Raw genomic sequence first — 22,243 nt, 5'->3', positions numbered from 1 at the left:
CGGGGGGGGTCTCGCGGAGCTCCGGCGCTGGAGCTGAAGGATGCCCGCGGGTCGGGGGCACCGCGCCGGCTCCGCTGTCGCCTGCGAAGCGCCGCGGGGACAAGGGCGGCACGGGAGGTGGCTCCCAAAGGCAGGGGACGGCGAGGAACATGGGCAGTCGGGGCTCTGCCGAGTTGCTCGTTCAAAGAGTGCAGATATTTAACTGCCGGGAAACTACCTGCCTGTAAGTCCTCGGTATTTGCTGATGTTATTGGCGATTCATCAGACCGTTTTTCTCCTGCATGCCTCTGTCAGGGAAGGAAAGTATCGGTGTTAACAGCTGTTCGGTGCAGGTGCAGTGACACTGTGCCCGTGTAAGTGCCCAGGCAGCTCCTTTGGGATGCCGCTCTCAGCAGGGGCAGGGCTGTGCCCTGGGAGAGGGGTTTGGGATGTGACAGTGGCACACGTCCTGTGCTTCCAAAATATGTGATGTGGCTGTTGGACACGGAGCTGCCAACTTAACACGGTTCGCGCAGATGGTGAAACGAATGTGGTCTGAAGTTTGACTGGAGTGATTCACATCAGCGAAGTGTGAAAGATCTTGTCCAAATCCGCAGCTTTTGTTTATCTACTCTGTGAATTGCAAATGTGGTATAGTATGTTACATTCTGAAGTAAGTTTAGCGTTGACTGTTTTTGAAATAAAATTCAGCTTATTTAAGGCGAGATGGAGCATAAAACACAGCAGACGGTGCTGGTGGTGTCCCAAGAATGTCAACTACCTTGTTTCACTTCTCTAGAGTCGATGATGCTAAAGAGAGGAAAGATACTGTGTGTTTCATTTGTCATTGGGAAGTGTGAAACAGTTGTATGCATGGGCTGTAAAAGTAGAAGCAAGGTTTTGTCACTCTGTGGTGGAGATTGATGATGGTGGATGAATTGCAGTCTAAAACAGAGCTAGCCCTCACAATCAAATAATTAAGGTTTAGAAATCAGTCATAGCTGCTTGAGGAGGTATCTGTGGGGAAGAAGTGGGGCTGTGTGCATTTTCAGTATGTATGTCAATAGACCATTTAGTTTTCAGGAAAGTGGTTGATATCACGTGCTGCAGTTATCAGGATTGTAGTAGTGATTTAGAGCAGATATTTGATTTTTATTTACTTTTACTGGAACGTTTTACAGTACTGGGTTTTGAGGAAGCTATTTTTACGTAGGAATTCTGATTATAGTCGAGATCTACTTGCTGTCTTATGCAGACTTTAAAGGCTTAGCTCCCCAAGTCTCATTTACAGTTTATTCTTCTGGTAAATACATTAGACAAAGGATCCAGCATTTGCTGAAATGAAATCTGTATTTCTAATGTCAAGACTATATTTCTTTTTTCTATTAGTACTTAGCCGAGCATCAGTAATGGAGCTGACAAATGCAATGAATAAAATTCTCAGTATGTTGATGATTTTTATAGTTCTTGTAATTGAAGTACTTGGTGTCCTTGACGTGATGAGGGTGCTGCTCTGGCTTTCCTGAAAGGCTGCCCTTTACTGACAGAAATACTGCCAGGAGTCAGGTGTGGAGGAGCAGAGCGGGGTGGTGAGTTCCTGTGCACAGTGTGCTCCATTTCCAGCCCAGGATACACATGCAGGGCTGCCAGGTGCAATTCCCAGCCCTGAGAATCATTCCAGAGATGCCTGCACGCTGCATGCACGATCCCTTCTGGCTGCTGCTGCTGCAGCACAGGAGGGGAGTGTTATGTCCTGAGGCCATGGCTGCCAGCCTCTCCTTGCTCCCTGCTCAAAGCCCCCTTGAAGTTGAAGATGAACAGCAGGGCCAGGAGGGACTCAGGCACTCCTGTCAGTGTCTGTGTTCCTGCCCAAGGCAGGATCAGCTCATACCTCTGTCATCTCTGATGGCATCCTTCGTGTGCTTTTTGTATTCCCATTCTCCTCTTACTTTTCTTCCTGCTTTTGCTGTCTTTTCCATGAGTTTTTTTTCTTCTTGGTAATGTTCTTACCTATTATTTCCCAAAGAATCTTATCTTGTTCCCTGCAAACTCTTCCTCTGGTATGGCAGTCAGTCTCTTTCAGTATTTTTTCCTCATTGCTTTGTGGGAGATCTACTGCTTCTTAGCCAGCCCTGTATAATATGCTGGATTTACCAGGTTTCTGCCTAGTTTTTAGGAGGAATGTAATGGAAGTAGTACCCTTGCTCTCTCTTTGTGCAGACAGGTAAGCTTTGTTCAGGACCAAAGAGCTGCTCAGTATCTGCTGGCACTGGGAGAGGTTGAGCTGCTTGGAAATCGAGGAGAGACCAATGGCTGAGTTAAAAAATCCACCATTGTTAGTATTTCACCTTGTAGTTTGAACTGGCATGATCTGATTTTTAAATCTACCTAGAGGCATTCATTATATACCATAAAGGGTAGAGCTCCTAAGTGCTGGCCACAGGAAGAAATATTATTTACAGCTATTGAAGGTATGGCTGCCTTAAGCATATTGTTGACTGAAAGGTGTACTCGTCTGAAAAAGAAGAATCTGATATAATTAAGAAAAACATATCATAGTACAGCCTGGGAGAATATCTAGTGGCTGAAAAATGTGTTTGTTTTATGCATGTCAGAACTCCCTCTACTTAATTCTTGGATCTTGACTCCTTCCCATTTCATGTGGGAGATGGGGATCCTCTTGTCTCCCACAGCCTTGTAAAAGTAGAGTGTGGACAAAACTGAAGAGTTAGGGAGCAGGAAAACAGACAGGGCTTACAAGAGTGGCAATCAGAACATTTATTAGGGGTTCTGACTGTTTCTGGTCTTGATAGGGTGAAATCACAAACATCTGTAGCAGAACTTCTGATGACTCCATTGAGCCAAATTGGAGCTGTACTGTTTCCTGAGGGCAGAAAGCTCCTCTCTCTCTGAGGCTCTTCTCCCAGGTCATGGATGAGAAGCCTTTTTTAACTTTTTCTTTGTTTTGAGTTCTTTGCATAGGTGCACTTTCTTATGAGTAGTTTTGTCCTTTTATTTAAGTAATAGAAGTTTCCAGTGCCCATGATTGTTTTGTAGTACAAGTCCTCATTCTGGGGTGTATAATGCCATCTCTGACAATTTATGTTCTGCATTCTTGCAGAAGTTATCAGTAGATTGTGATGGTATCACCTATACTGAATGTCAGCTTTAAAGATTAAAAGCTGCTTATGAAGCTCTCAGTATTTATTACACTTTCCCTTCATAACTATTATTTTGCTAAAATTTACTGTGCCAGAAATGACAACTTCTTGCAAATTAGATAATTTTATTTGTGTCCTTCAAGTTGATGCAATAAAAATAGTATTCAAACTGAAAGGAGCTGGAAAATCCCTTTTGGGATGCTGCAGTTTGTGTAATTCTGTAGAGCAGGAAGGGGTGGTTGTGTTGGATTCACAGGATGGGTCACAGGTGGCCAGCAGGCATCATCGAGGGCCAAAAATAGGCTGAAATACCATTTTTTGCAAAGTAGGTGTAGTTTTACATCTCTATTCTTCTGCTCAAAATGTTGTGCTTTGCAGAGATCCAGAAGGAAGAATATTTAGGGAATATTCCAAAATCCAAGGTATTTTGTGAGGTATTGGTTTGGCTGGTTTCAAGGGGAAAGCAGCTGTTTGGCATTTTGTAAGATGTATCTTTCAGAAGTTGGTTAAGTGTCTCTAACATAAAACTGAAGCTCTGTGGCAGTTTTCTCCAAGCCAGCTAAAAACTCCTGAACATTTTGCAACTTTGGATGGAGCTCCAGAATCCCGTGTTTCCAACCAGCAGCTCCTGTGCTAATGGCTGAAAGGAGCGCAGGAAATAGGAATTTACGCTGAAGATGCCTCAGCCCCTGCCTCTGCCACTCAGTGCCCTAAAATCCAGATAGCTCCCAGGAGTGGGAAGTGCTGTGGCACAAAGGGGGAGCTGCAGGCAGCCAGGGGGGCTGTGCAGAAGCAACAGAGCACAGTTGGTGTGAGCAAACTGAGATCCATTAAAATAATTGCTGGGCTTCAGCTGGGCAGGTGTGAGGGAGCCTGGTTACAGCAGGGTGAGCTGAAAGCTTGGCTGTGTCAAAGGGCAAACATGCAGAGCTGAATCACTTGAAGATAAACAGCACAGGGCTGGCTGCAGGGCCAGGTGCAGCTGCCTGGGACAAACACTACAAATACTCAGATTTTCTGTTTGCAACACACTTGGCTTCAGCCCTCCTGTGCACAACCCCTGGTCAGGAAAGTTTAGGATACAGCAAGGAGAGGTCACAGTGCTAAAAAAGTGAATTTCAATGATACAGCCTAGAATACATGCCAAGCAATTGCTGCTTTAGGCTCCTCAGTGCTAAAGCAATGGTAGTGAGAGCTGGAGCTGCACAGAATCACACCCACAGAATATTCTGGGTTGGAAGGGACCCACAAGGATCAAATCCAACTCTTAAGGGAATGGCCTGAGTGGGGAGTTAGTGCCTCTCAGCTTTCTGTGTGTTTTGGGCTTCTTTCATTTGAGTCTGTTGCAGTGATAGCTGGGATCCAAACTTTACCTTTGGGCATTCATTCATCACTGTTCCACTGCATTTTCTTCTAGAATCAAATAAAGTATGAATGTGTGCTGACCAGTTTTCTTGATGAGGACACCCATAACATCTTGCTCTCCTCGCTGCTGTTTCCATAAGTTTTGTAAGGGTTTTATTGTCTCTGAGTTCAGTCTCTGTATTAGTTGTGAGCAAACATATGATCAAGCAGGAAGAAGCTGGCCTGAAAATATTTTTTTTCTCTTGAGAAATTCAAGGAAACTCAAACTTGATGTAGAAATTTCCAACTCTATAAAAGTGTATTGTTTTGAAGGTGTGAGTGTGTGAAAATGTGGGTAGGAAATTTAGGAGGCTGTTTAAACAAGGAAGTGGCACCATTTCATATTCAAGTACTCATTAATAGTACTTTTACCATTAATAGTACTTTATAGTGCTCTTTGTAGTTGGAGCAGTTGTAGAGAAGGTGGAAGAAGCTCTGTGTACAGGTGGAAGAGTCCTTGTGTTGGACAGTTGCACTCCTGCTAAAAGAGAAAAGTTTTGCTGTGTTTTAATCGGCCCCACGTTCACATGAGATCAAACACTGAATCCATGTGTGCTGCCCTGCTGGGAGAGCCCAGGGAGGTGCAGTTGCTGTCCCTGGGCTTGGCTCACCCTGTAGTCTGTCCTTTGGGGTGTTTTATGGCTTTTTTCTCTTTGCTGCAGCTTACACATGAGGGACACATGTAGAAAACAGTTACACATGTAATGCTGTTGTCTTACCAAACTGACAGTCTGCTGTGCACCTCAAACACATCCAGAGCCCTGGGTTTCAGAATAAAACATTGTGTAATTATCCTGTTGTCTTAAAAAACATATCTTTTCTATGTCTGTTTGATGATTGATGGCAGTCATCTCTCACTAAAGTGGTTTGGCTGGTGAATCAGCATCACTGCTGCTCTGGTGGCCAGTTCTTGAGTTTCTGGTTTTGTCTTTTAAATATATTTTGTTAAATAGGCCCTTAGGTGTCTGAGTTTTTGCACATATTGTAGAGGATTGGTAATTTAGGGTTTGAGGAGAGAGAAATTAGACAAAGTTGAATGACACTGATCCAGGAAAAAGGCTTGGTAGTCTCTGTCAGAGCCAATATTCTATCTTTGTCTGCCCTGTTCATTCAATATTTTCATAGTTAGCATTCATTCCTAAATTAAGGATTATGCAATATTATGGAGATATTTTGTTGAGCAAATGATTTTTGACTGTCAATAAAGAACCTGTAAACAGTGCCTGTATGAAATTGTAGAATACAGTATTAAACCCTGCTTTCAGAATAATCTTTTTGTCTTCAAATGGATGTAATTCTGTAACATTCCCTTTGATTCAGCACAACCTGTGTGGTTTCTAACCATAGAGCAGAGCTTTTCTGTGGGAAGAGACATTGAAGCATCAGCTTCAAGTCATGCTGCTGGGTGGCTCTCTCTGATCAGCATCTCGGGAAATAATGTGAAATACTCTCTCCTGTTACAATGAATCTCTACAGCGCAGCTCCAGGATTAAGAAAAAAAAATAAAATAGTGTCACTCCACTGCAGGCAGTGCACTGTGTCTGTAAGTAGTTACCTAAATGTCCTTTCCTGCAGCATGGAAGATAAGCTGCCTAAAATGTCATCTACCACATGGTGATCCCCATTTTGAGCTGCAACAATAAAAATGCTAAGGAAGTCCCAGAGTGCAGCTTGAATTGAGCCACACAGAGTGACCCAGCAGGAAGATGAATGGATCTAGATATCCTCCTGATCTTTCTGTGATATTAGACCCTTTTCCCACTCCTTAATTTAGGACACTCTCCAATGGCTCCCTCCCTCCCTGGTGCCCTGCCCTGGTTGCCATCGTGATGCTGTGCTGGCCTGCAGCTGCCCCACAGGGCACCCAGCAGCTTTGCTCTGCCCATTACCAGTGCAGGGCTCCTTCAAATCCCCAAACTGGCCATATTGCATGTTTCACACACTTGCTTCCCTGTGAATGTCCTCAGCTTCAAACCACATTAATTCATTCTTATTGTTTTCCAGTCCCTGATATTACCTGGGAGTTTTTCATGTGCGTTTTTGTTTTGTTATTTCTATTTTACAGCGTTGCTTTCACTTTGTTTCAGTGCTGAATCTTTGGCTGTAGCTGGTTATTAGGGATCCTGTGGGAAAAATCAGCCCTAAAGCCCAGTTTTCAGGTGGGGCAGGGTGGGATTTACCTGTGCCCTGGTGCATGGAGCTCTCTGGGGTACAGGGCGCAGCCAGATCCTCCTGCACAAGCTTTATTCTAAAATCACATCTTCCTTGATGCTGAAGCTATCTTTTACTCCTCCCAGATAAAAAGCCTCCAAATCAGTCAGTTTTGGTGCAGATATGATCTTCCATCCTCACTCTGGGGGCTGCCATCTCCAGTGAGGCACCTGATCAGTCACCTCTTCTCTGGACACATTGCTCCAAGCAGGCAGAATGGTGCAGTCAAGGAGTTTGGCCCCTTCAAGCACTGTGGCCACTCTTTTGTTCCCAGCAACTGCCACTTCTCTGCAGGAGGGTTTCTAATCAACTTGTGATGATAACACTGCTTACATGTTTGCCTTTTAATGTTTTTAGCCAGAGATTTTCCCCTTCCTGTTGTTTCAGTGCTCCTGGTTGTGTTCCTGCTTTGGAATGGACTCAAACTGCAGCTTCAGTGCAGCCAGAGAGCTGCCTTCTTTAAAATGTGTGTGTGTGTGGCAGGACCTGAGTGGATTTTAGAAAGGACTCACATGTTGTTTGAAATCTCATTATGTACAAACTTGGCTTAGGTGGGAACCTGTCACTCTGTTTTTTTAAGTTTTTCTAAACCTTCTGATGTTGACATTCTTGTAATGAACTTTATCATGCACTTTCTGTAAATAACTGATTGTTCTGCATTCTTTTATGGAGGAGGAGAAATTTGATGGACTGTTGGTTTGTCCAGTGTCATTGGAGAGGTGGCACTGTCACCCTCCAATCCACTGGCACTTTTGGAAATCTATACATGTTGGAGTCAGAATTAAACTTCTCTTTTTTTGCCTTGGTAAATCCAGTGTCCACATCTTTCTGTTTCATGTCCTAGAGTGACAGGAACTTTATTGTGTTCTAAATATGAGGTGCTTTTCTGCTCTAAAGAATCCAGAGTGAGTCACAATGAAGTTTTGGTGCTGTGGTGTACAGGGGTCTGCAGGACCCTGGGGATGTAAAGGACACTGAGGTCACGATCCTATCTCAGATAAGAACCCTGTCTGGAATGAAAAGAAGTAATCCAAAACCATTTTCAAACTCAAGCAATCAAAGTGATCAAATGTAGGAAAATACAACAGCACAGTAAATACATGTAGGTAAAAATGAAGTCTCTCCAAGTTCATGGCTCCCAGCAGCTCTGTTCCAATCAGCACCATTACCTGGGCTTGAGCTGCAAATTTGTTTTCAAACGGTGCCCATGGAGCTGGGATGGCCCTGTCAGGGTCTGTCACCAGCTCAGCTCGTGGCTGATTGGCATGGGCTGACAGCCTGGGGGTGCTGTGGGGTTGTTATCAACTCTTGTGCTTTGGGGGCAGTTGTGTTGATGAATAAAACAAGAACTCTTCATATCAGTGCTCCTTTATCCACATGCCTTAAACATGCAACTTTTAATCAATATATCTGGTAGTCACTATGATGGTTTGCTGTGTTGCAGCTTTACAAGCAGGAAAATTAAAGGAAAATTAGGAAGTTTCTCTTGATATTAGAAGTAACCTAGATTTCTCTGTCCATATTTGGGGTGTTACAAAGCAGTAGACTAAAATATGAATCCAAATTTCTAATGTGAGTATTTCTAGCAGATAGGAAATTTTAAAACTGCAAAAAATTGTTTCCCCAATGAAGCCACTAAATATTTTGTCACTGACTGGGCAAGAAGCAAAAAGATTGGACACTAGTTTCTATGTAAAAAAAAATATTTATTGAAGTTTTCTCAGGGTGAAGCTATCTTAATCAAGAGTTCTTAAGGTAAAAATTAGCTTGAATAAAGTTTTCTCTAGTGTTTGGAATAGTTCTCAAATGAACTATTCCTGGTACATGACCATACTGTTCACAAGGAAGTAATAAATGCAAGTGAGGTAGAAATGGAGAGTAAGTGAGAAAGGTGATTAACTCTTCCTGCCTGCAGATTTCAGACTTTTGGTTGCCAAAATCAAACTGGAGTCATCATGTGTGCCCTGCTCTGAGAGATTCACACTGGGCCAATGAAGGAATGCTCTATTGGTTGCACAAGTGGATGCATCTTTATTAGCTGAGGGAATTTTAGGTGGTGAATTGGCTGCTTTGTTGCTGTCCCTGTGTTTGAATCAAAGCTGTCCCATCTGCAGATCTCAGTGTTGTTTTAAGAAGCTCATCCTCAGCCAGTGTTTCCACAGGGCCAGAGCAAATGACTCCTGAGCTATGTTGTATTAACACCTCATGCATTTGCTACTTAAAATGCCACATGGTTGGATCTGGTTCTTCTTCTTTGAAGGTCTCCAAAGCGAGCCCTAAAAGCTCTACAGACCTGCTCTGATGGAAATCAGCAGGAAATGAGATTGATCATAACGGGGAGGAGGAGCACTTGTGATGTCCTTGTGTCGTGTACCATTTGTGCTTCTCCTCTTACCTCCCTCATCAGTTTTGCCTGTCCACACCAGGGCAGCTCACAGTGGAGCCTGCACCTTTGAGGGTCATTTTGAAGCCTCTGAATTGATAAGAGGAAAGCTGATCTTTTTTAATTGTTATTACTATTTTTTAATTCTGGTATTTGTGCAATGGCTTTGGCAGTAGCATGTGCTGGGCTGAGTGGGGCAAACAGGGGTCCTGTGGTCAAAACTGCCTGTGGGGATCTCCTAAAGATGTATTTTTCCTCTCTTTCTGCTGGAAGGCTGCCTCTTGTCATCTGTGAATTTGAAGACTCTTGAATCACCTTTTAAAGAGTAAGGAGACTTCTAGGGCAGTAACATACTCCCCTTTCTTTTATTTTTTTTCCCTCAGCATTTTCTCTGCTGATGTTTAATATATAAGAAGTTTAAATAATTGAATAAACTGTCTCAAATGAGGAAATTGAAAGGGAATTCCAGATGAATGCTGTAACACAGTGCTGTTGCTGCTTGGCACTGGGGTGTGGGTGGTCCTGCCTGGCACCACAATGGGAGGGTGATGCACCCAGGAGAGCACACGAGTGCATACAGCAGGAAGGTACTCAAATAATGAATTCAAAAGGTGAATTTGTGGTTTTCATTTACCTTTTCACAACTCTGAAATGAGTCGAGCTAATGAGCTGATAAAAGGAATTGACCTTGCAGCTGATAGTTGATGTGGAAATACAGAGATATTGAGGAAGGTGTTTATGATCTGCACTCAGCACAGCTTGGCAACTGTTATTATTTGATGATTTGCATCATTGTTTCCAATACCAAATTTATGCCTCAGTAACTAAATGCAACACATCTGAGTTGCTGACACTGTGAATTATGATTTTGAATTCCTTCTATTTTGTGTTTAAATTGTCATCCATAACTTTGTGTTACAGCACACACAAGGGAGGAAATGCTAAGCTAGATTCCTACAGCAAGCATTAAATGAATTTATCACACCCTTTTCAAATGATAAATTTAGAAGTGCATGAAGATTTACAGAATATTCCCTATTCACAAGCCTTGCAGGTTAGAGCTGCTTTAGGAGCTCTGTATTAGCTGGGATGTCTGACTTTTGCAGGCTGGAGGTTTGGGAGCTGTTCAGTCTTTGGGACTCTGCTGTGGTTATCAAAATGCCTGTGTTGATTGTGGTGAATGATAAGAGATAATTGACCTTCTCTGCTGTGTTTGGGTATCACCCTGGATAGGTGTACTAGGTGATTTCTGTGTTATCTTTATGTGTCTCCTTTGGCCACAGTGCTGCTACAAATAAAATAAAATCTGGTCTTTTAATTGGCTGGTCATTCCTGGGAAACAATACTTGCCATCATGAGCCTGGCCTGAGTGACAGCTCCAGCTACAGTTTTGGATAGTAAATTGGAAATACTGGTCTTTTGTTGGAAAGAAATGAGGGAAATAATTATTTGAATCTAAATTTTGTGCCCTATCACTGGGTGTTTTCATACAAATTAGGCAAAAGTAATTTCCTGTGATCCTTTAGAAGTCAAAGATGGAAGAGAGGTATATTTGTGTGAATTGCTTAACCACAGAATGTCACACACACTTCAACATTTGCAAGTACAGAATACTTGCTTTAATTTGTATATTCAGAGATAGACAATGTTAATTTGTTATGCAGCCCATTAGATAGGGGAAAACCTGCTGAGGACATGAAATCCTAATCTTGAGAGAAATGCATTTGGAGAAGCCAGCAGATGTCAGTATGTTCTTGTCATACAGCTCTTTTGTTTTGCACAATAATTTCCCTGGGATGAAATATTAGAGAAATAGTAAATGATGTAACACCATGGCAATACAGGCCTGTTTAGTTTAAATACTTTCCTGAAAAGGGATTTATTTCTGGGCCAAGGCTGGCACGACCTCCATGTACACCCCAGCTTTCCCTGTGTGTAACTCCTCCTCAGACTGTGTACAGTGAAATTCTTTGCCGAATGAGGATGTCATTGATGGTATTGCACCTTAGCTTCTAATTGAGATTTTTGTTTCCTGTGTATGTTTCCTTCCTGTATTGTGAGGCATTTTGAGGATGCTGGCGCACTCCCTCCTGTTTGCCTAGCCAGGGTGTGTGTTTGAACTCTGATGTGTCTAATCAAATCTGTCTCTCTCATTTGGAGATTATTTTGCCACTGTTTATACACGGTAATAAAAACCAGATGAGCTGTTCCTTGTCTTCCTAGCATTTCAAAAATCAATAGCATGGTGACATTGTGGAGAAGACTCTCCCTTCCCTGAGAGTGCAAACTGCTGGCCCAGAGCGTGCAGGATGCAGAATTCCTCATCTGGGAGGAATGGCTGACCATGCTGACCCCAGTTTTAAATCAGGGGCTGTGGCAGGGTGCCAGGCTGCCCTGGGCAGGGCTGGGCAGATGGAGCTTTGCCTCAGGTGTGCAGGAACAGATGGAGCTGTGGCCATGAGCAGCAGGCACAGCCAGGGAACCCAGGCCTGAGCCAGCTCTGTGGGCAGCACAGGGACCCCCCTGAGACCCCCCGTGAACGCGGCTCCTGTGTCCCAGGCTCTGTCAGCACTGTCCTCACCCAGGGACGGACATGCACAGCTCCACAGGCACACCTGGGTCCCTGCTGCCATCAGCTCCAGCCCCACTCTGGTCATTGTGGCCCTTGGCCAGCCCAGTTCCCCCAGTGCTGCTCAAACACCTGCAGCACCTGGTGAGCTCCCCAGGAGCCCTGTCTGAAGAGAAAAGGCTCTTGCCTCTTCTTCAGGAGCTGATGTCAATTTGTTCTTCTGGGCTGTGTGTTGGGGTTTTTTTCTCTTCATGAATGGAACAGGAGTGCTGGGAGGTGTTCCCTGAGTGGTATCACTATCATTACATGGTGTCTCAACAGACAACAGCAAGAATGAAGATCCCAACTTTCTGAAAATCTTCTTACCTCTACTATTTCCCACACTATGTTCTTCTTTTTTTTGTATATTCATAGTTATAAAATAGTGTAGCTTCACTTCAGGGTTTTTAATTACATTTCCAAGGAGAAATTTTCTTTATCAATTTGTTCTTCTGGTGTGTGTGTTGGGGAGTTTTTCTCTTCATGAATGGAACAGGAGTGCTGGGAGATATTCCCTGAGCTTTATTTGTGGCATCGCCACCATTACATAATGTCTCAGCAGACAACAGGAAGATGGAAGACCCCAACTTTGTGAAAATCTTCTTACCTTTACTATTTCCCACGCTATGTTCTTCTTTTTTTTGTATATTCACAGTTATAAAATAGTGTAGCTTCACTTCAGGGTTTTTAATTACATTTCCAAGGAGAAATTTACTTTACATTTTCTCTTTCTTCAACTCTCTCTTCAAGCTCTGTCATCTTCAAGCATTTGTTTACGTGCCAGACCTATTCTTTGTGTCTTACTCCTTGCTTCTCCTCACCTCACACCGTTGGAGTGATTTTCAGATCATGCAAATGAGAATCAAGGCAGGCAAGGCAGCTATAAAAAGCTTTCTCTGGAGTACAAACCCCCCAAAGCAGAGCCTTGCTGAGCTTGTAGGCTGGGAAGAAGCCATTTGATTTTCCAAGATTGGTTTTGGTGCATTTGCCCTTAATGCAGTTTCCACAGCTGATGACAAACACTCCAAAATCCTTTGGCCCAGGTGGGGCCCTGGGCTCTCCCCAAGCCCCTCCAGCCACCAAATCTCTGGGAGCGAGGCTGGGAGCAGCCTCTGCTCAGGAATTCGCAGGGATTTTTGGCAGAGATGTTGTTCCAGGTTGGGCAGCGGCAGTGGGAGCTGCTGCTGCCCCTGGAATGGGAAATTCCACTCTGGCTCTGAGTCCTGCTCCATTTCCAGCCCTCTAAAGGCAGCATTGTCCTGTCCAGTCACATTGCAACAGATGTTAAAAATGTTTGATTTCGTTTTTAAGTTAAGGGTGGACTTTTGTTAAGGAAGCTGAACTAACAGGCAGCATAGTGCTGGAGAAAATTCTCCTTTTTTTTTTTTTGTTTATTTGGGGTTTTTTGCCTGCTCTGTTAGGCTGAAGGATTTCTGCAACATTCCCTGTGCTCCTCAGCAGAATGGGGGAAGTAGGGAAATGTCTTTTGCTGACTGGGGTGCTTCATCCTGGGCACAGCTCTGAGGTGTATTCAGTGTAGCTGCAAATAAGTCACTCTTTTAAATGTGAGATTTCAATAGTTAAACACCTGCAGGGATGTCTGTGAGCAGCTGCTGATTAAAAATAAAAAAAATGCAGCACATGACACAGTTTTCTCCTAGTTGAGGTATTGTGGTGGGAAATAAAGGATGATTTCTCACACAGCTGTTTTCAAAGCCTGATTTTTTCAGCATTTAGGCAGCGCATTAAGTGTTTTAGCTCTGTGTGTTAGACATTTCACTGTGTTCAGTAAATTTCTCTCACTGGATTAATTTTTGAGCCTCAATCCTCATTTAGAAAAAAGAAAAAAAAGGGGTTGGGGTGGAGTTTTATTTCCCAGAGGTGAAAGATGCTGTTTGAAGGCCAATGCACACAAGGAGCCTGTGCCCATGGAGGGCTTCCCTTGAAGAGAAAATCAGGACCAAGCTGGGCCTGAGGAGCACGGATGGTGCTCAAGGGCAGTGACCTCGTGGAGCAGTTGGAAATAAATCTGGTGCTGGGGATGGTGCTTGTTCCTGTCAGAAAAGCACACCCAGCTTATGTCATCCCTCTCAGGTATTCCTTGGGGCAGCACCCAGGGGTACCCTCTGCAAAGGGTGGTTCAATAATCAATATTCAGAGGCTGGTTGGTTCCATAATCAATATTTAGAGGCTGGATGGTTCAATAATCAATATTCAGAGGGTAGTTGGTTCAATAATCAATATTCAGAGGCTGGATGTTTCAATAATCAATATTCAGAGGGTAGTTGGTTCAATAATCAATATTCAGAGGGTAGTTGGTTCGATAATCAATATTCAGAGGCTGGATGGTTCCATAATCAATATTCAGAGGGTAGTTGGTTCTATAATCAATATTCAGAGGGTAGTTGGTTCGATAATCAATATTTAGAGGCTGGTTGGTTCTATAATCAATATTCAGAGGCTGGTTGGCTCAGTAATCAATATTCAGAGGGTAGTTGGTTCTATAATCAATATTCAGAGGCTGCAGGACCCCCTCAGTTCCCAAATATAAAGATATTCTCTCTGAGACACTCATTTTGCCCAATTTGATAGGCATATTGGTGTTTTCTAAGTATATAAAAAATACAGAGGTATTTTTAGCTGCTGTTGGTATTAGAATGATTTATTCTTAATGCCAGGGGAAGAAGGGTGAGAGCAAAGGCTCTTGAATATTTTAATAACACAATTTTGATCTATTGGATGGAAGTTGGGAGGATTATATGGCTTTCTTATTCAGAATATGGCTCATCAGGGTGGAGGCTCTCCCAGGAATCACAAGAAATGCAGAATTCTGTGCAGAATATCAGGGGACTGATAAAGTAACTGATAGTAACTTGCTTAATTAAAACAAATTGCTGTGAAGTTCTCTGGACTGCATTATGGGGTTGCATGTCCTCCCTGTGGGGAAAGGCAGAGGAATGATCTGGCTCTTTTATTTCAGCTGTAGGTGGTATTTACCTGGTTTTATCTTGCAGGAAGGTAGAAAAATGATAAAGAAAGGCCTCATAAAATGAAGCCTGTTCTCCTAGACTCAGTCCCTGGCATTGTCAGCTAACCCTTTTGCAGGTTCCATGTGAAAGCAATCCTGGTGTGATTAAATACAATTTACACAACAAAAACCCAGAATCCAAAGAATTTTTTATAAAATGTCAAATTATTTCTTTCTCAGCATATGAAGTGCATATCTTAACAAATGAATAAGTAAATAAATAAAAAGAAATCCTTCCCTTTTAGAGCAACCTCTAGGATCTGGAACAAGATTTGTAATGTTCTTTGTGGTAATGGACCAAAAAACAGCCATGAACTTTCTTTAGGGAACATTTAAAAAATACTATTTATTTTTATTTATTTACTTGTTTATTAATATATGCACTTTGTATGTCGAGAAGGAAATAATTTGACATTTTGTAATAAATTCTTTGGATTCTGGGTTTATGTTGTGTAAATTATATTTCTACAAACTGAATACAAGCCTAAATTTGAATCATCAGTTTTCTTGCCTATGAAACTGATACCCATTTACTGCTCCTTTCATGGTGACTTTCAGCTGAAGCTCTGAAGGGGTGAGCAGCAATTTGTTTCCCCTGTCTGTAGCTGAAGTTTCCTTGAAAAGTTTCATTAACACACTATCATGGTTTAAAAATAGAAACTCAAGAGAATTACTCCAACTCGAGTAATAGAATGCATCAAGAAGCTTTTCATTTTATATTATAATTATTCCAAAGCACTTCAACCGAGCCACTTCTCCATTATGAGAAGAATTCTACACCATTTGGTATCCAAAATTGCATTTCTCAGAAATTCTATGCCTGTGTGTAGATAACTTGCAGTGCTCCTATTGTCCTTGTTTCTTCTCTGCTGTGGAATTAAATCCCAGTGTTTAGAAAGCTCCTAACTGAGTTTTGTTGCTCTCTGTGTGCACAGAAGAGCAGAATGCAGTGGCTGGAAGCTGCAGTGCCCTGTGCATTGGAGAGCACAACTTTGTTTTTTTGATTTCTTGCTCCAGCAGCTACTGATGGGGTACTCTTCAAGCCCTCCTTCTGTCAGAATTTTACTCAGGAAAAGTTTATTTCTCTCTTTTTTCCTTCCCTTCCCTCCAGTCCCCCAAAAGAAGAAATCATATTTATAGTATGCTGGCAGCTGGACACTTATTCACTGGCTAGATACACACTATGTGTAGAGTAACTTCACCTAAACATCTCTTGGTGTTTTAAATACTAAATAAATGAACAAATAACCTTACTGCTGTGCTAATTCATGACACCTGTCAGTTTCTCTGGAATTCTCAGTCAGCTGCTTAAACTGAATGCAAACTCAGCTTTGAAAATACAATTTGCCTGCTGGCTTGACACTCACAAACGTCTACTATTTATTTTGGGCAGCAAATTATTAATTGTCTTCTGGACACGTCTCTTGCTTGTTTGGGGATAGTTCTGTGTGGGTTTTTTTTTGGTTGTTTGGGTTTTTAATGTGTGTGTGTACATACAATGTAGACTGAACAGGATCAGAGGCTGGCAGGGGCAGAAAGGGAGCTCTGGATGTGGCAGGGACACCCAGAGCTGGCCAGGCACACCCAGAGCTGGCCAGGGACACCCAGAGCTGGCTGCCCAGGTTCTTTTGGGTGTCTCCAGGGTGGAGCCATCGCAGCTGGAACATCCCCAGGGCTCAGCACCCTCCAGGTGTTGTGGGGGAACCTCCTGGCTCTGCTCCTGTCACAGCACCCCTGGAAACAGCCTGTCCTGCTTTTATCCCCCTTTCAGATATTTGCACACATTGATGAGGCTCCCCTGGCCCTCTCCAGGCTGAGCAGCCCCAGCTCTCTCAGCCTTTCCTCACCTGAGGGATGTTCCAGAACCCTCAGCAGCCCTTTGGTGGCTCTGTCCTTGTTTCCCCTGTCCTGGGGATGTCAGAACTGGGCACAGCATCCAGGGGTGGCCTCACCTGGGCTGGGTGGGAGTTGAGGAGGATGTTCTCCTGCTGGCAGAGCTGTTACTGCAGCCCAGGATGCTCTGGCCCTTCTTTGCAGCATTTTGGGAATGCTGCTGGCTGTTCAGCCTGGCTGCAGCGCCCCAGAACCTTTCCAGCCCCTGGGATCCTGGCATTGATTGGTGCCTGGGGCTGTTCCTCCCAGCTGTGGGACTTTGCCAGTCCATCTCACCCTCCTGCTGGGGCTGGCAGCAGGAGCCTGTTGCCATCTTATTGCAAAAGTCCTACACCTTCTGGGTGATTTCTCATGGGCAACTCCTCGCAGCACTGACTCCTTCACAGCACAACCAACAAACTCCAACTCTCTCCTCACCCGGCTTAACCCACTGTCCTATAACTGGACACAGCTGTGGCCTGGTAAGGGCAGGCCTGTTCCTAACCTTTGGTGATTGATACAGCTGCAGCTCCTCAGGTGGGACACTACCTTCTGCACCATCTTTATTTTCTGACATTCTGTCCCTGCAGAGGAGCCCTGGGTATCAGCCTGTCCTGTGTCACAGCAGTGGCCCTGTGCCCCAGCATGACATCAGTGGTGGAGGTGGATTTCCATGTTTAACTGGGCTGAGCCCAGGGCTGACCCCTGTCACTGGGAACTGAGGCACAGCCTCACCCAGAGCTCCCTGGGGCTCTGAAGCTCTCGGCCACCCCAGCAGTTGGCACTTGGCTTTTTCATCTCCTCTCCACACCCGTCCCTTCAGCCTCAGCCTGGCAGCAGCTTTGGCAGGGAGCTCAGGCAGCATTCCCTGATTTCCTTCTGCACCTTTGTGACACACTCAGGTGGGCAGGTGCAGCAAAGCCATCACTGCAAAGTCACACAGATTTTTCCTGGAGCAGCAGTCCTTGTGCATTAGCTGCTTATCCAGATGGCTGAGGACATGGTGGGGCACAATTAATGGGTGCTGGGGAATCCACCTCCATGTGGGACAGGCAGCAAGGCTGGCAGGCAGTCAGAGAGCCCTGAGAAAGGTTGTGGCTGAAGGACACCACTGTTGGGAGCACAGATGAAGATATATTCCTGAACTCAAGGAGGAAACACAGAGGGAGCATTACTGCATGGAATGATTAGATGACTGACTAATGAGCCTTGAGGGGCAAGGAAATTGGCTACAAAAGCAATTAAATAAGCACCTGACATTGCAGTGTACTCTGTATAAACACTGAACTTTTCCCATGTTTAGTTGGCAAAGCAAGTGCTGTTTAAGCATAGAAGGAAAATTGCTGGAGGAAGAAAAAAATCTTTAAAAAAATCTTTGTTAAACAGATTGTTCTTCTGAAAGTGTGTTAGTAAATGCTTTTCTCTGTCAGAAGGTGTGATAACACATTGCAAAGCTAGCACTGTTAATCACTGTCCACAGTTTTCATTAGTTATTCTAGATATTCAAGCCAGTATTAAACTCCATGTTCTGCATTAATCTGTCTACTATTAGATACCAGTAGGTAATAATAGCTATTTTTTTTCCCCTTTAGGGACAAAACTTCTGCATAATAATCCATATATAAGTGACAGAGGGGTAATTTTGCATAAAATCTTGTAGGGGGATAGAATATAAGAAAATAAAGACAGTGTAGAAAGTAATCTCACCCCTAACGAGCTGCAGCTGGGCCAATTATCAAAGATCAGGAACAGGCCTGACTTGAACAGGCCACAGCTGTAAACAATGAGAAGAAGATGCTATAAAAGAGTGGGGTGGCTGGGTGAGAAGGGACTGGAGTCAGTGGCTGCTTTGGGAAGAGGAAAGAGTCAGTGCTGTGAGGAGCTGCCCATGAGAAACACCAAGAAGGTATGGAACTATTGTGATAAGGAGACAGCAGCATGGAACCCCTGCAATGGGATGACAACAAAATCTGATGAACCAACATAGGATAGCTGTTTGTGTGACATAGAAGGGCATCTGTGAAATGCAGCTGGGCAGGTGCTGGTCAGCTTGGAGTGCAGTCAGCCCAGTCAGGGACCTTTCACAAATGGATGCTGACAACAAAAGCAGTTAAATGAGATTTTTCATTTTGGCAGATGGAGGTTTTGAGGTGTTCTGACTACAGTGTGAGAGGGCTCTGGCTGAGATGGAAGGAAGGTTTTTCCTTCAGGTTCAGGTGGTGATGCCGTTTTGTGCCAATTCTCATCACACAGAGCTGTGCTCACCTTGTGTGCGAGGGCAGGGAGCTTCACACCCTCTACAGGCAGAGGGGAATTCACCCACAGGATGGGACAGATGTGAGTAGTGTGTTCATGTGTCTCCTAACAGGGAACTTTCAAATTACTTGTCAAGTATTTCACTTGATGCCCCATCCTGTGGAAATAACAAGTTTGGGACTCTCTTGTCAGGCAATTCAAGGTCAGCAGGAGATTTGAAACACAGTCCCAGTAAACCAAAAATGAACTGTTCATAATATTTTAAGAGCAAGCCAGATTCTCTGGTAATGTTGCTGCTCTTCAGCCAGGTGCTCAGTAAGTCTCTGCCAGCCCTTTCTGTGTGGCTGTGCTGGAAGTGTCACTAATTTTGTTCTTCCTGGTAAATGTGTGCAGCTAAAGGAAGAAAGTGGTAATTTTCAGGTGTCAATTTGAGTTGTAAGTATGTGTGACAAGGAGCTGTGCTGGGAGATTGAAGCAAGTGGTTTCTCTCCTTTGTAACCAACTGGAAGCAAAGAAATCAGGTGGGATTTTTTTTTTTCTGTAAGAGGAGTTAGAATCACTTTTTAAAAGTATTGAATCATGTTATATTTGCTGCCAGAAAATCATGCTTTGTCTTTTAAGACAGTCTAAAATTAATCATGTATTTGTTTCTTAATTGCCTCATTAAATTCAGGTTCAAAAGTCCTCCTGTACTTGGAAGTCACAGTATGCCCTGCTGAACCCCATCAATGTTGTGTATGCCCTGGTTTCTTCAGAGGATAAGAATTCTAGATTTCTGAGCTGAAAGAGCTTTATTATGAAGTGACATGGCTGGCTTTAGAGACAGAGGTGGAATTGGTACATCTGAAATTAATGAATAATATATAAGGACTGATACCAGTCTTGCTTCATGAGTTGGCCTTACTATTTAGCCTCAAGCAGAAGCAAGAAACACACACACACACAAAAAGAAAGGTTGTTAAGGTAGGAAGTTAAATATTTAATGCCAGTGTCTGCTGTATATTTTCCTTTTGTGTATTCATGGAAATATATTTTGGAACTGGAGGCAAATGTTATTTAAAATAGAGTAGCGGCAGAAGGGGCACATTTGATTGAGGCATCAAAGTGCTAGACTTGGTAAAAGGTACGAGAGAAAGTTCCTGGATTAGCCTTGAAATTTTCACTGCCATCTTCCCTTTTCTTTGGGGTATTCTGGGTCTCATTTTGGCTTTCATTTGGGATTTGTGTGTACCAACTCTCCCTTTCTTTGCTGTTTTAATGAGGTGGATGAGCAGGCAGCAGTAAGAGCTGGTTGTTTTCCCAGTAGCAGTTGTGTCTTTCGAGCCCTCCACAATGCATCCTGTCAGTGACAACACTCAAAATGTAACACACATCCTTGTGTGCTGCCTTCTGTCATAAAAAAGGGAGTTTTGAGCCTTCTGGGTCCAGAAATATCACTGGAATTTCCGTTTCCTGGGCTAACCAGGAGCTGAATGTTACACAAAGGAAGGCGCTGGGAGCTGAATTGGTTTTTGGCTGAAAACATCTGAAATTGTTAGAAAAATATAAACTTGGGTATTTTCTTCTCTTGCCCTGGAGGGTGTAGTTGAAGCATTAGGGTATGCTGAGATTTTTGGGATCTGATTTGTTGGCAATGAGCAAAGATAAACCCCTGCCCACCTGTTTGCAGCTGCACAAGTTGCGGTGAATTTGTCCTTGATCATTGTGTAGAAAGGTAGATGTTGTTTCAAGGCTTTTGGTATTCAGCTGAAACGAGAATTACAGACAGATTCTGATGTTCTGCTCCTCAAAGAAGAAAAGAAATCATTGTAGAATGTGTTAGTTTTCTCATTGGAAGACCTGTTTTTAAATCAGTGTGGGTGTTTGTGTCTGTGCTTGCTCTCCAAGTTGCAGGAAGGGCTTAGTGAGCTTCCATGGGCTTGGACTTCTGGCCTGGGTCACAGGAGCCTGCTTTTCTGTCAGATACAGGCAAAGCTTTGTCTCTTCTTCAGATCTAGATTAAATTTTGTGTTAGGCTTTCCTTGTAAAACCTTTTAATGTGGAAAAAGCTGTTCTCATTGGCTGGAAGAAGGAGGAATGTCCTGGTTTATAGCTGTGTCTTGTTTTGGACTCAAATCAGAAATCCACAGCCAATTCTGCAGGTGTTTTACATGAGAGGCCAGCTCCAACACACGTGTGTGTGATTACATAGATATGTCCACACTTAATTTATTTCACTCTTATTCAGAGCTTAAAACTTCCCTGTAACCTTGAGTGCTGCCAAATGCAGTTGAATAATTGCTTCTCCAAAACTCTGATTTGAGTAAGAAGAAAATTGTAGCCCCAGATTTTGGAAGGAGAACTTTTATGGGAAGTTAAAATGATGCAGGACTTGTTCCACTAGGGGGGTAGAATAGAAGAAAATAAAGACAGTGTAGAAAGTATTGTCACCCCTAAGGAGCTGCAGCTGGGCCAATTATCAAAGATCAGGAGCAGGCCTGACTTGAACAGGCCCCAGCTGTAAGCAATGAGCAGAAGATGCTATAAAAGAGTGGGGTGGCTGGGTGAGAAGGGAACTGGAGTCAGTGGCTGCTTTGGGAAGAGGAAAGAGTCAGTGCTGTGAGGAGATGCCCATGAGAAACACCAAGAAGGTCTGGAACTCTTGTGATAAGGAGACAGCAGCATGGAACCCCAGCAGTAGGGTGATATCATGTTCCCTGGGGCTGAACAGGCAGCTCCAGTGCTGCTGGGAGGCTGGGCAAGCACAGTCCCTGTAAAGCTCATCAAATCCAGGGTTATTCCACTGAGTTTTTGGAACACTGTCACCAGTAAGAAGAGCAGGTTTAGGTTGTTGTTGCTTGAGATAGAGCTGGCAGGCATGGTGGGCAAGAGTGGTAAAAGAAAGAAATGTGCAGCTTGGGGAAGACAGTTTTTAAATGAATTTGACTATTTTTCTGATTGCTGGTTGGTTGAGGTTTTGAAGAAATGCAATCCATTGACCATCTAGAACAGAATGATAAATTAGTAGTGCAAAAAGAATCTTTCAGGTCACATAGCACTTAGAATGTAATTTGGTCAGCTTTAAAAATAGAAGCTCTCCGTAGAAGTGTAAGAAATATCCTACAACTTCAGTTATTTTCCCTATTGACCTAACCTGGTGCATGTGCAGTACATTATAAAGCATTAAAATGCAATTATTGCCAGCATTAACCTGGCAGTGTTGCTGATTTTGAGGCTGAGGAGGACAGGAGGTGAGGCAGCCAGCTCAGCTGCTCCTCAGGGAACCTTCCTGGCCCTGGTTTCGGTGTCCAGGTCCTGGCAGGGGTGTGGGCTGGCCCTGCTGCAGTGTGTGCACACAGAAC

At 43.6% G+C, this 22,243-nt stretch overlaps 1 protein-coding gene across 13 annotated transcripts in view; it reads left to right on the top strand.

Moving 5' to 3' along the window:
* The window catches only part of RBFOX1 (RNA binding fox-1 homolog 1), a 1,183,000-nt gene that overhangs the window by 368,546 nt on the left and 792,211 nt on the right, over positions 1–22,243 (top strand). The window lies entirely within an intron of this gene.

Source organism: Molothrus ater, chromosome 16, assembly GCF_012460135.2.
Source record: "Molothrus ater isolate BHLD 08-10-18 breed brown headed cowbird chromosome 16, BPBGC_Mater_1.1, whole genome shotgun sequence".
Lineage (NCBI taxonomy): Eukaryota > Metazoa > Chordata > Aves > Passeriformes > Icteridae > Molothrus > Molothrus ater.
The sequence above is the reverse complement of the archived record's forward strand: the minus strand, read 5'-3'. Positions and strand labels throughout refer to the sequence as shown.